Source organism: Macaca thibetana, chromosome 5 (assembly GCF_024542745.1).
Source record: "Macaca thibetana thibetana isolate TM-01 chromosome 5, ASM2454274v1, whole genome shotgun sequence".
NCBI classification, from domain to species: domain Eukaryota; kingdom Metazoa; phylum Chordata; class Mammalia; order Primates; family Cercopithecidae; genus Macaca; species Macaca thibetana.
The window spans coordinates 75181127-75193713 of record NC_065582.1 but is presented as its reverse complement, the minus strand read 5'-3'; the positions used below and the strand labels follow the sequence as shown (position 1 = coordinate 75193713).

At 37.7% G+C, this 12587-nt stretch overlaps 1 long non-coding RNA gene across 1 annotated transcript in view; it reads left to right on the top strand.

The window, feature by feature from the left end:
* The window catches only part of LOC126955637 (uncharacterized), a 90529-nt gene that overhangs the window by 12671 nt on the left and 65271 nt on the right, over positions 1–12587 (top strand). The window lies entirely within an intron of this gene.

Below are 12587 nucleotides of genomic sequence, written 5' to 3'. Positions count from 1 at the left end.
TGTATCCTGAGACTTTGCTGAAGTTGCTTATCAGCTTAAGGAGATTTTGGGCTGAGACTATGGGGTTTTGTAGATATACAATCATGTCATCTGCAAACAGGCACAATTTGACTTCCTCTTTTCCTAATTGAATACCCTTTATTTCTTTCTCCTGCCTGATTGCCCTGGCCAGAACTTCCAACACTATGTTGAATAGGAGTGGTGAGAGAGGGCATACTTGTCTTGTGTCAGTTTTCAAAGGGGACGCTTCCAGTTTTTGCCCATTCAGTATGGTATTGGCTGTAGGTTTGTCATAAATAGCTCTTATTATTTTGAGATACATCCCATCAATACCTAATTTATTGAGAGTTTTTACCATGAAGGGCTGTTGAATTTTGTCAAAGGCCTTTTCTGCATCTATTGAGATAATCATATGGTTTTTGTCTTTGGTTCTGTTTATATGATGGATTACATTTATTGATTTGCATATGTTGATCCAGCAATGCATCCCAGGGATGAAGCCCACTTGATCATGGTGGGTAAGCTTTTTGATGTGCTGCTGGATTCGGTTTGCCAGTATTTTACTGAGGATTTTTGCATCGATGTTAATCAGGGATATTGGTCTAAAATTCTCTTTTTTTGTTGTGTCTCTGCCAGGCTTTGGTATCAGGATGTTGCTGGCCTCATAAAATGAGTTAGGGAGGATTCCCTCTTTTTCTATTGATTGGAATAGTTTCAGAAGGAATGGTACCAGCTCCTCCTTGTACCTCTGGTAGAATTTGGCTGTGAATCCATCTGTTCCTGGATTTTTTTTGATTGGTAGGCTATTAATTATTGCCTCAATTTCAGAGCCTGTTATTCATCTATTCAGAGATTCAACTCCGTCCTGGATTGGTCTTGGGAGGGTGTATGTGTCCAGGAATGTATCTATTTCTTCCAGATTTTCTAGTTTATTTGCATAGAGGTGTATATAGTATTCTCTGATGGTAGTTTGTATTTCTGTGGGATCGGTGGTGATATCCCCTTTATCAATTTTTTTTTTTGCATCTATTTTATTCTTCTCTCTTTTCTTCTTTATTAGCCTTGCTGTAGTCTATCTATTTTGTTGATCTTTTGAAAAAACCAGCTCCTGGATTCACTGATTTTTTTTGTATTTTCTTTGTGTCCCTATCTTTTCAGTCTGCTCTGATCTTAGTCATTTCTTGCCTTCTGCTAGCTTTTGAATGTGTTTGCTCTTGCTTCTCTAGTTCTTTTAATTGTGATGTTAGGGTGTCACTTTTAGATCTTTCCTTCTTTCTCTTGTAGGCATTTAGTGCTATAAATTTCACTCTACACACTGCTTTAAATGTGTCCCAGAGATCCTTGTATGTTGTGCCTTTGTTCTCATTGGTTTCAAAGAACATCTTTATTTCTGCCTTCATTTTGTTATTTACCCAGCAGTCATTCAGGAGAAAGTTGTTCTGTTTCCAGGTAGTCGAGTGGTTTTGAGTGAGTTTCTTAATCCTGAGTTCTAGTTTGATTGAACTGTGGTCTGAGAGACAGTTTTTTATAATTTCTGTTCCTTTACATTTGCTGAGAAGTGCTTTACTTCCAACTATGTGGTCAATTTTGGAATAAGTGCGATGTGGTGCTGAGAAGAATGTATATTCTGTTGATTTGAGGTGGAGAGTTCTGTAGATGTCTATTAGGTCTGCTTGGTGCAGACTTGAGTTCAATTCCTGGATATCCTTGTTAACTCTCTGTCTCATTGATCTGTCTAATGTTGACAGTGGGGTGTTAAAGTCTCCCATGATTATTGTGTGGGAGTCTAAGTCTCTTTGTAGGTCTCTAAGGACTTGCTTTATGAATCTGGGTGCTCCTGTATTGGGTGCATATATATTTAGGATAGTTAGCTCTTCTTGTTGAATTGAGCCCTTTACCATTATGTAATGGCTTTCTTTGTCTCTTTTGATCTTTGTTGGTTTAAAGTCTGTTTTATCAGACACTAGGATTGCTACCCCTGTCTTTTTTTGTTTTCTATTTGCTTGGTAGATCTTCCTCCATCCCTTTATTTTGAGCCTATGTGTGTCTCTGCACGTGAGAAGGGTCTCCTGAGTACAGCACACTGATGGGTCTTGACTCTATCCAATTTGGCAGTCTGTGTCTTTCAATTGTGGCATTTAGCCCATTTACATTTAAGGTTAATATTGTTATGTGTGAATTTGATCCTGACATTATGATGTTAGCTGGTTATTTTGCCTGTTAGTTGATGCAGTTTCTTCCTAGCATCGATGGTCTTTACAATTTGGCCTGTTTTTTCAGTGGCTGGTACCAGTTGTTCCTTTCCATGTTTAGTGCTTCCTTTAGGAGCACTTGTAGGGCAGGCCTGGTGGTGACAAAATCTCTCAGCATTTTCTTGTCTGTAAAGGATTTTATTTCTCCTTTACTTATGAAGCTTAGTTTGACTGGACATGAAATTCCAGGTTGAAAATTCTTGTCTTTAAGAATGTTGAATATTGGCCCCCACTTGCTTCTGGCTTATAAAGTTTCTGCTGAGAGATCTGCTGTTAGTCTGAAGGGCTTCCCTTTGTGGGTAACCGACCTTTTTCTCTGGCTGCCCTTAACATTTTTCCTTTATTTCAACTTTGGTGAATCTGACAATTATGTGTCTCTTGGAGCTGCTCTTCTCAAGGAGTATCTCTGTGGTGTTCTCTGTATTTCCTGAATTTGAATGTTGGCCTGCCTCGTTAGGTTGGGAAAGTTCTCCTGGATAATATCCTGCAGAGTGTTTTCCAGCTGGGTTCCATTCTCCCCATCACTTTCAGGTACACCAATCAGATGTAGATGTGGTCTTTTCACATAGTCCCTTATTTCTTGGAGGCTTTATTCATTTCTCTTTACTCTTTTTTCTCTAAACTTCTCTTTCTCGCTTCATTTCATTCATTTGTTCTTCAATCACTGATACCCTTTCTTCCAGTTGATCAAATCGGCTGCTGAAGCTTGTGCATTCATCACGTAGTTCTTGTGCCATGGTTCTCAGCTCCATCAGGCCATTTAAGGACTTCTCTACATTGGTTATTCTAGTTAACCATTCGTATACTCTTTTTTCAAGGTTTTTAGCTTCTTTGTGATGGGTTTGAACTTCCTCCTTAAGCTCAGAAAAGTTGGATCGTCTGAAGCCTTCTTCTCTCAACTCGTCAAAGTCATTCTCCATCCAGCTTTGTCCCATTGCTTGCTAGGAGTTGCATTCCTTTGGAGGGGGAGAGGCACTCTGATTTTTAGAATTTTCCGCTTTTCTGCTTTATTTTTTCCCTATCTTTCTGGTTTTATCTACCTTTGATCTTTGGTGATGGTGACGTACAGATTGGGTTTTGGTGTGGATGTCCTTTCTGATTGTTAGTTTTCCTTCTAACACTCAGGACCCTCAGCTGCAGGTATGTTGGAGTTTACTGGAGGTCCACTCCAGGCCCTATTTTCCTGGGTATCATCAGTGGAGGCTACAGAACAGTGAATATTGCTGAACAGCAAATATTGCTGCCTGATCATTCCTCTGGAAGCTTCGTCTTAGAGGGGTACCCGGCCATGTGAGGTGTCAGTCTGCCCCTACTGGGGGGTGCCTCTCAGTTAGGCTACCTGGGGGTCAGGGACCCACTTGAGGTGGCAGTCTGTCTGTTCTCAGATCTCAAACTCTGTGCTGGGAGAACCACTACTCTCTTCAAAGCTGTCAGACAGGGACATGTATGTCTACAGAAGTTTCTACTGCCTTTTGTTTGGCTATGCCCTGCCCCCAGAGGTGGAGTCTACAGAGGCAGGCAGGCTTCCTTGAGCTTCGGTGGGCTCCACCCAGTTTGAGCTTCCTGGCTGCTTTGTTTACCTTCTCAAGCCTCAGCAATGGGAGGTGCCCCTCCCCCAGCCTCACTGCCACCTTGCAGTTCAATCTCAGACTGCTGTGCTAGCAATGAGCGAGGCTCCACGGGCATAGGACCCTCCAAGTCAGGCTCAGGATATAATTTCCTGGTGTGCTCTTTGCTAAGACCATTGGAAAAGTGCAGTATTAGGGTGGGAGTGACCCGATTTTCCAGGTGCCATCTCTCACAGCTTTCCTTGGCTAGGAAAGGGAATTCCCTGACCCTTTGCGCTTCCCAGGTGAGGCGATGCCTCACACTGCTTCGGCTCATGCTTGGTGGGCTGCACCCACTGTCCTGCACCCACTGTCTAGTAAGCCCCATTGAGATGAACCCAGTACCTCAGCTGGAAATGCAGAAACCCCCATCTTTTGCGTCACTCCTGCTGGGAGCTGTAGACTGGAGTTGTTCCTATTCAGCCATCTTGGAACCACCCCGATTATTTTCAAAAGGCACTTTATAACCAGCTATAGAACTCTGACAGGTGCTCTTGAAAGCAGGTCTCTGATAACTTTGGAGTTTGGACTATTAGAATAGAGGAAAAAACTTCTAAGACTTCCCTGGAGATGTTATGTGTTAATAAATATTGAGTGCAACAAGAGTTAATTGAATGGACTAAACTAATAGAAAATTGAAATAGTCTTTTTATAAATTTCTTGAAATTCTGCTGATCCTTTTTGTTTTGTTTTGCAGAGTCAAGAAAACTTTTTTCCTGTTGAACTAATTATAGCTTTTAACAATTGAATACAATATATTCCTATAAGCAAATTTGGAGCATTTTTCTTTTTACCTGATTTCTTCAGAATTTGGAAACTATTTGTGTCTATTCTTAACTTATGGTAATATAGTTATTTCCATAAGTTCAATAAGAATCTGTTTTCTTTTGTAACAGAACACAATTGGGGACACTGGGTATTTTACCAGGGGTTTGACTGAAATGGCATGCCACCAACTGCTTTTAAAATTTGAGGTTGACTTACAAAGCTGATAAAAAGCCCCTTGGAGAAACTTGCCTCATACCTTGTCTATGCAGTCCCTGTATAGAGTAAAAATGTCACCCTCTAACAGGTTCTGGAACTCCAAGTTATGTTGGGACCTTAAGAGGGGAGGAATTCACACAATTCATACAAGTATTTGTAGGGACAGATATATCAGTGGTTAGGTTCAAGGCTTTAAAAAGTCTAGGCTAAGATTCCTTATAGAACAAAGTTCTAGCACAATAAAAACAAATAAGACTCTATGTGACAAATAATTATTCTTGCTGTACTTTATGCAAAAAAATCAGGCCAAGTATAAGACTAAAACTTATTTGCAAACAAATCAGTACTACCGTGATTTGTCTTTGATTAAATGAAACTGGAGATAAAAAGACTGTAATATACATGTTGTTAGATTCTAGTCTTGTCCATTGTTATTGAGTTTTTAAATATTATTTTCCATGCAATGAGTATCCAAACTAACATTTTCAAAATTTTCTTCAATTTTTCTGACTTAAATGCAATAAAATTGCTAGTATCTCTTTTCTAAGGCCCTACAGACTAAAGCTTATTTCTTATAACACAGGCAAGAAAAATATGTCAGATTGTCAGCATCTTCCTCCTCTGTAACTAAAGATGCTTTGAGTCTAATGTCTGGGTAGATTATGCCCATGATTAATGTTTGTTTTTCTTCTCTTTCCATGTAAATGCCTCTTATTAAAAGTCTGTCTTATAGTTTGACAACAGGAGGTTGGTTCTCCAGCCTATTCACTTACATTTCAAATGGCATCTGATCTCTTGTTATAAGCATTGTTAAACTGGGCTTAAGAATTTTATTAATCCCTGGGTGCTATTTGATTTTTAAAATAATTATTTGTTATATTCAACAGCAGTACAGATAATTAAAGTTTATGTCTTCAGCCTTCAGCCATTCCAACTCATGCTACCGATGGCCCAAGGAGTCCAACCCTTACCATCACAGGAGGATCCTAGTTCCTACTAATCTTTAGAACAGTCAGTGAAAAATTTCCATGCCTTCCAAGGTTAGGCAGGGGTGACAATCCTATTCAGTAGGAAGTAGCTTCAGAAGATGAGATCTTTGACCCTCTCTAAGAATAAGGAGAATATAATCTCTCAGGGGGGAATTGAAATAGAATAGGAGTGGGATATGGCTCCCACTTCACGTATTTTTTCTTCTTTATTCTCTTCACAAAATCCACAGCACTATCTTGCTGATGCTATACCCACTAATCCTGAGGCTTTAGTCACACATAGAATACAGCCATTCTTCTGTGCTCTCATAATGTTTAACCACACCTTTTATTTACAATATTCTAAAAGTTGGCCTTAGGAAATCTTAACACTGAACCACAGTTGCAGAGTGTCCCACCTCGGGAAAGAATACTGAACAATTGATTTACAGCCTTGTTGTTGCTGGCCAGACCACCAGGTGGCCCATTACTCAAGATAACCATAGCAACAAGATGCACTGACCTGCACACCCTAGCCATCATGTGCTTTGCCCAGCTCAGCCTGCATACTTTACCCCTGATGTCAATTCCTGTGCTTTGCCTAATCAAGCAAACAAAAACCCTACTGGATATTTTCAAGGAGCCAGCCAGAGGATTTTTACACCTCACTTCTGCTGTCTCTCTTGGACTTCAGCACAAGCCCCAAAATAAAAGCTTTGTCTGGGAAATCTGCTAGACCTCATGTTAATTTCCATTACAGGGGAAGCCAAAGACCCTGTGATCTATAACTCTCTCTCTCTTTCTATCATAAATGAATAAATAAAAACTGAAATGCACCCAATGCCACTGAGAACTTTTATTAGTGATCATTTCACTTAATCATTTAATTAGTCTCACCACACCTTATTTCTTCAGCCATAAAATAGGGTTACATAATGTATCTACTTTGTAGGGCTGCTGGGAGGCAGAGAAAATATGTATAAGATGCCTAAATTTGTGCTCACACGCAGTAAATGCCTAATAAATGTTGGCATTAAACATTTATATGAAGAATGTTTTGATTTTTATTTTCTTTTTAAATACTTTTTACTTCTTCATTTTCTACAATGAGAAGAATTACTTTATAATCAGAAAGCAAAACAAAGCATGAAGGGCTTTAGAAAAATCTCTGGATGATATTAATACAATATTGAGCTCCAAATATAAAGTTCTATAGAGCAAGGTTGAGTTTTAAAATTTGTGGCTTATAAATAGCGCCTGTCAGGCCAGGCACAGGGGCTCATGCCTGTAATCTCAGCACTCTGGGAGGCCGAGGCAGGGGGATCACCTGACGTCAGGAGTTCGCGACTAGGCTGGCCAACATGGTGAAACCCCATCTCTCTCTATTAAAAATACAAAAAATTAGCTGGGTGTGGTGGCACGTGCCTGTGATCCCAGCTACTCAGGAGGCTGAGGCAGGAGAATCGCTTGAATCTGGGAGGTGGAGGTTGCAGTGAGCAGAGATTGTGCCACTGCCCTCCAGCCTGGGTGACAGAGTGAAACTCCATCTCAAATAAACAAACAAACAAACAAAAAAGAAATAAGGCCCATCAGAATAACTTTATATACAACTTGAAATATTTTATCAATATTATTTAAATATTTTAATATTAAATATTAATAGCAATAATGGATCTTCATGGTAAAATGTATCTTTGTGTTATGCTCATCTACATACACTTGACTAAATTTGTGTACCTTAAAGTTGCCACAAAACCCCACCTCCTAAAGGCTACAGTGTTTCTGGATGGGTGGTTCACAAAATATCCAGTTGAACTTGTCTAAGATTTTTCTGAGCATATGGTGAAGAGGTGGGAGATAATGCTTTCAGTTACTTATACTCACTGGCTTTGCCTGGGCTGATATATTTCTGGAACTTTAATATTATTCAAAATAAAGTAGAGAATTCAACACAATGTATTTGATTATTTCTGACTGTTGTTTTGTCTCCAGTGTTGATAGGAGTCTGGCAATAATAACAGAGCAATACAGTCTAATGACTTTGGATTCTTGAGTTTTAAGTCATTTTGTAACTCAAAGATGGATGTTCCAATTTTAGTTTCACTACTGACTGGCTGCCTATTATTATCACACTGTCCTGTTTTTCTTAAGCATAAAATGGGGTTATAATGCTGACCTTTGTTTCTCTTTCAGAGTATTTGTTTCAAAATTCTTTAACGTGTAGTATAACAATGCATATAATATGCCCCGATAAATTAAAAATATATAACTAGGAAAATATCTTGAAATGAGAAAAATAAAATAAACCTCGAAGTGAGTAGTAAATTGCTTGCCAAGAGATACTGTGTGCTTATTGGACATGGGCCATGATTTCAACTCAATGTGCTTTAGTAGCCAATTGAAAAGGAAAAAAAAATGGGTTATACAACTCAGAGAGTCAATAAGATAAAGTTTATCATGTCAATAAGCACAAAATCAAAACAAAGTAGTTGCTCCTGAGAAACTATGTTACTGGTAATTTCTCCACAGTAAATATATAGGCACTTTTCATAGGGCAATTTCTTATATGATTCTTTAAATTAGACCGGTAAATGAACACTAAAACATAATTTTATATAATTAATCTATGTGGGGTCAGAACACTATATATTCATGTACAAGCTTTTTGATAATCTGGCTTAACCTACGCACTCACGTTGAAGCTCCTAGAGAGACTTAGAAGGATTGCCTATCTTTTAGGCAGTTCTCAATTATGCATCTTTAAAGTGTACCTTTGTTAATAAATAGATTGCAGTTGTAACATGCTGCCAGTTAGATTTCAAGTTAATTCACAGTTAAGTTTCAACGGACTGAAAAGGAGAATTGACTTCTTGTGAAAATTGAGTTTAAGAAGAACAGAAAGCTAACCAACCTCTTCATTCAGATGGGTGTAGAAGTCATTGGTGGGCAGGGCCGGGCCAGGATTCTTGCCTTGAATATGAGTCATGGAATCAGGTTGTTCAACAGAAGAGCAAACTAAACATAATCATCTGGACACAGTGGCTCATGACTATAATCCCAGCACTATGGGAGGCCACAGTGGGAAGATAGCTTGAGGCCAGAAGCTCAAGACCAGCCTAGGAAACATAGTGAGATCCCTGTCTCCACAAAAAACAAAAAAGAAAAAAAAAAGAAAAAAGTTAGCTGGGTGTAGTTACTTTTGGGAGGCTGAGGTAGGAGGATCACTTGAGTTTGAGAAGTCAAGGGTAATAGAGCAAGAAACTGTCAAAAAATAATAATAGAACCAAACAGAAACTAAAAATAACAAATTGAAAACAGACAATTAAAGAGATTAGTCTAAACAAACAAAAAACAGAAATAAAATATAATTTTAAGGTAAAATTTATTCTAAAAATAAAATATTAATTTTAAAATATGGAAAAAGCGATTAAGTTTAAAACAATTAAGCTTGAAAATGAATATGTGCAATATAAAAAGCCAGATCTAAAAAGTAGAGTTAAGAATGAGATTATTAAGACTAAAAGTAGTTTCTAAGAATGTACAAATAAAGTCAAATTCTTTTTATTAAAAATGCAGTAGTCACCATTTAATTTAAAGAAAAATAAGAGAGAGGCAGAAAATCCAAAATATAAGAATAATGAAATTAGAATAAAACTTAGGAATAAATGTTATACACATTAATAATACATTTTAAGTCAATTTTGAGGTGCTGAACCATAGAAGTCAATGTTTAGTAAAGTCAGAAAACTCAACCACAGTGTAGGAAGGCTACTGGGAGTCCTTAGTAAGGAAAGGTTTTGCTTTGAGGTGGCTTGAAGGTGCATTCTTCCTTAAAGGAGCAGAACTATGCCAATTCTTTAGCCCATGTCTTTAGTAAAGGCCCTCACTCTTGTCAAAATTTTCACAATTATATGTAAAATTGTGATAAACATGTATATACCTACATCTTTGCACTTTTTTAAAGAAAAAAGTTCTGAAAGTTTAGTTGGCTAAAGTGTATATATATATATATAAGATTTTTGATGCTATGTAATGCCAATTCATCCTCCTATGACTGACAGTAGTTTATATTTAAACCAATAGTTCATGAAACATCTATTTCACTTCCCCCTTGTCTAAGGTTATTATGATACCATTTTCATTACTACTGATAATTGAAAAATATCTTATTTCAAATTGTGTTTCATTTTGATTGGTATTGAGATTGAACCAACACTCATTAAAGAAATGTTTGTTTATTCTGAGCTCTTCCTCTTTTCTCTGTTTGTCTTCATATAAACAGATGAGAATAATTCTCACAAGGCAGATAACTTAACTGGCAAATGACTTTGGTGTAGTCATTACATACAAAACATGTTTGTCCATATCTCTTTTGTTATGCAGGCCTTTACCAAGCTTCCTGATTACCAGCTAGCTCTCAAACCTGACTTGATTCCTAAGACAATAGAAATATGATGAATTAATGGTAGTTATTTAAATTCCCAAGTTTATTTGGTGACATAAAACATGCTAAGATGACTCATAAACTTCCAGTTTAACTAAAATTAAAATGAAACAATAAGTCAGACTCAAACTGATCTACTGAATAATCCAAAATAGATGTCAGCTGGGTGCAGTGGCTCACACCTGTAATTCCAGCACTTAGAGAGGCCAAGGTGGGAGGATTGCTTGAGCCCAGGAGTTTGAGACCAGTCTGGGCAACATAGAGAGACATTGTCTCTACAAAAAAAATTTTTAAAAATTAGCTAGACATGGTGGTGCGTGTCTGTGGTCCCAGGTACTCGGGACCCTGAGGTGGGAGGATTGCTTGAGCTTAGAAGGTTGAGGCTGCAGTGACCCATGATTGTACCACCCTGCATGGGTGACAAAGTAAGACTGTATTAAAAAAAAAAAAAAAAAAAAAAAAAAAAAAAAAAAGGCTACATATCAATGGTTGGTTTAGGATTATTGAATTATCTAATTATTTTGTTTCTCTTTGTGTATCAGATCTCAAAAATGAAAGCAAAGTGATATAAAATTAATATATTTTAATTGTAACATTCTATCCAATTCAAATTTTATTTTCTGATACAATTTATGGACTACACATTTATGTTCTTGTCTAATGCATAGTTAAGTCTTCTTTGGTTGGCCTTTAAAATGTTTTAGTACTGTCCATTTAGAGGATATTGCATATTCTGAAGATAGGGTCAATGGCTTCTATGCTCTAAATCAATGAACTAGAAAATAACATTTGTACATTAAGAAATATTCACATCCTTACAAAAATAGTTTAAATGGCAAAAAGGGAAGACTGACATTGTCACATTATAAAATTAGATTTCAGAGTGTAACAGGAAAGGTTTAAAATTTCTTAGAAAACATAAAAATTACAAAGTATTTAGTCAAAAATCTTAAGTAACTTTTACTTTAATGGCAATTATTCAAAATGTAGGAAACTGTCTGAAAGATAGAAAATCCAAGATTGACATTTCATTAGATACTATTTTAGGATTGTTTTTCTTGCTTTTAATAGAGTTCATTGTGAATAATTTTTTAACAAGCAAAGAGACATTAAACATGTAAATGTAAGACTTTTATTTTAGGAAAATGGTTGAGAAGCTGAGTAGATAAACCCGTCCCAGTATAGAATGTCTGCAGTAATAGATTAAAAGTGAAAATCTTTTCAAAAGTCATGGTAAAGATGATAAATTCAGAAAAACCATCAGAGGGCAGAACTGACAAGAAAACACAAATCCAAAATAGATGAGGTTGAAGTCAGTGTGTGCTGTTTACCTGGACGGCATCTGCCAGTAGTTGGTAACTTTGAGTCTGAATTTTAAGGTTGCCTGCATCCATGGAGGCTGGAAAGAAAGCACCAATAGTATGAACCTGAGCTTCATAGAAGGCTGGATCAGAGACAACCTCAATAATCTGAGACTGCTTTTCCCAGACAGCAACACCCTCAGTGACTGAACTTGAGGGAAAACCCCCTTGCAGAGGAAATGTTAATACTTGTCTGTCTTCTTGCAATATTAATTTTGCATTTATATATTTTATCATGCTTTGACATCTTGGGGTCTTGCTGATCTTAGAGAGACTGTCTCTTCCAAGGATAGCTAATTGCTAGAGATAGCAAACAACTTGCCTATGAGCATACCTTTCATATGCAAGCCAAACAATCCCGTCTCTACCTTCAGCCACCTCCTTTATTAACTCTCACACACCATATTGATGTTCTCCCTGCTCTAAATCACGAACCAGGTACTAGGTAACTAGAGACCACCACCACCTGCTCATTTCTGCTGTGGAAGGGGCATTCTATTACTTCGTGTTGAGAATTTTCTCTTCTAGTAGCTCTCTTGAGGTGAATTAATGTATCTTACTGATAAATTAATTTTTTTCTTTTCTTTTCTTTTCTTTTTTTTAAGACAGAGTCTTGTTCTGTCACCCAGGCTGGAGTGCAGTGCAGTGACATGATCTCGGCTCACTGCAACCTCCGCCTCCCAGGTTCAAGCAATTCTCTGCCTCAGCCTCCTGAGTAGCTGGGATTACAGGCACCTGCCACCATGCCCGGCTAAATTTTTTTTTGTATCTTTAGTAGAGATGAGGGTTCACCATCTTGGCCAGGCTGGTCTTGAACTCCTGACCTTGTGATCCAGCTGCCTCAGTCCACAAAAGTGCTGGAATTACATGCGTGAGCCACTGTGCCCGGCCTGATAAATTAATTTCTAACCAACACCTAAGGTGATTGTCAGAAATATCTGTATCCTTGCCATACAACAGAGCAGGCATAT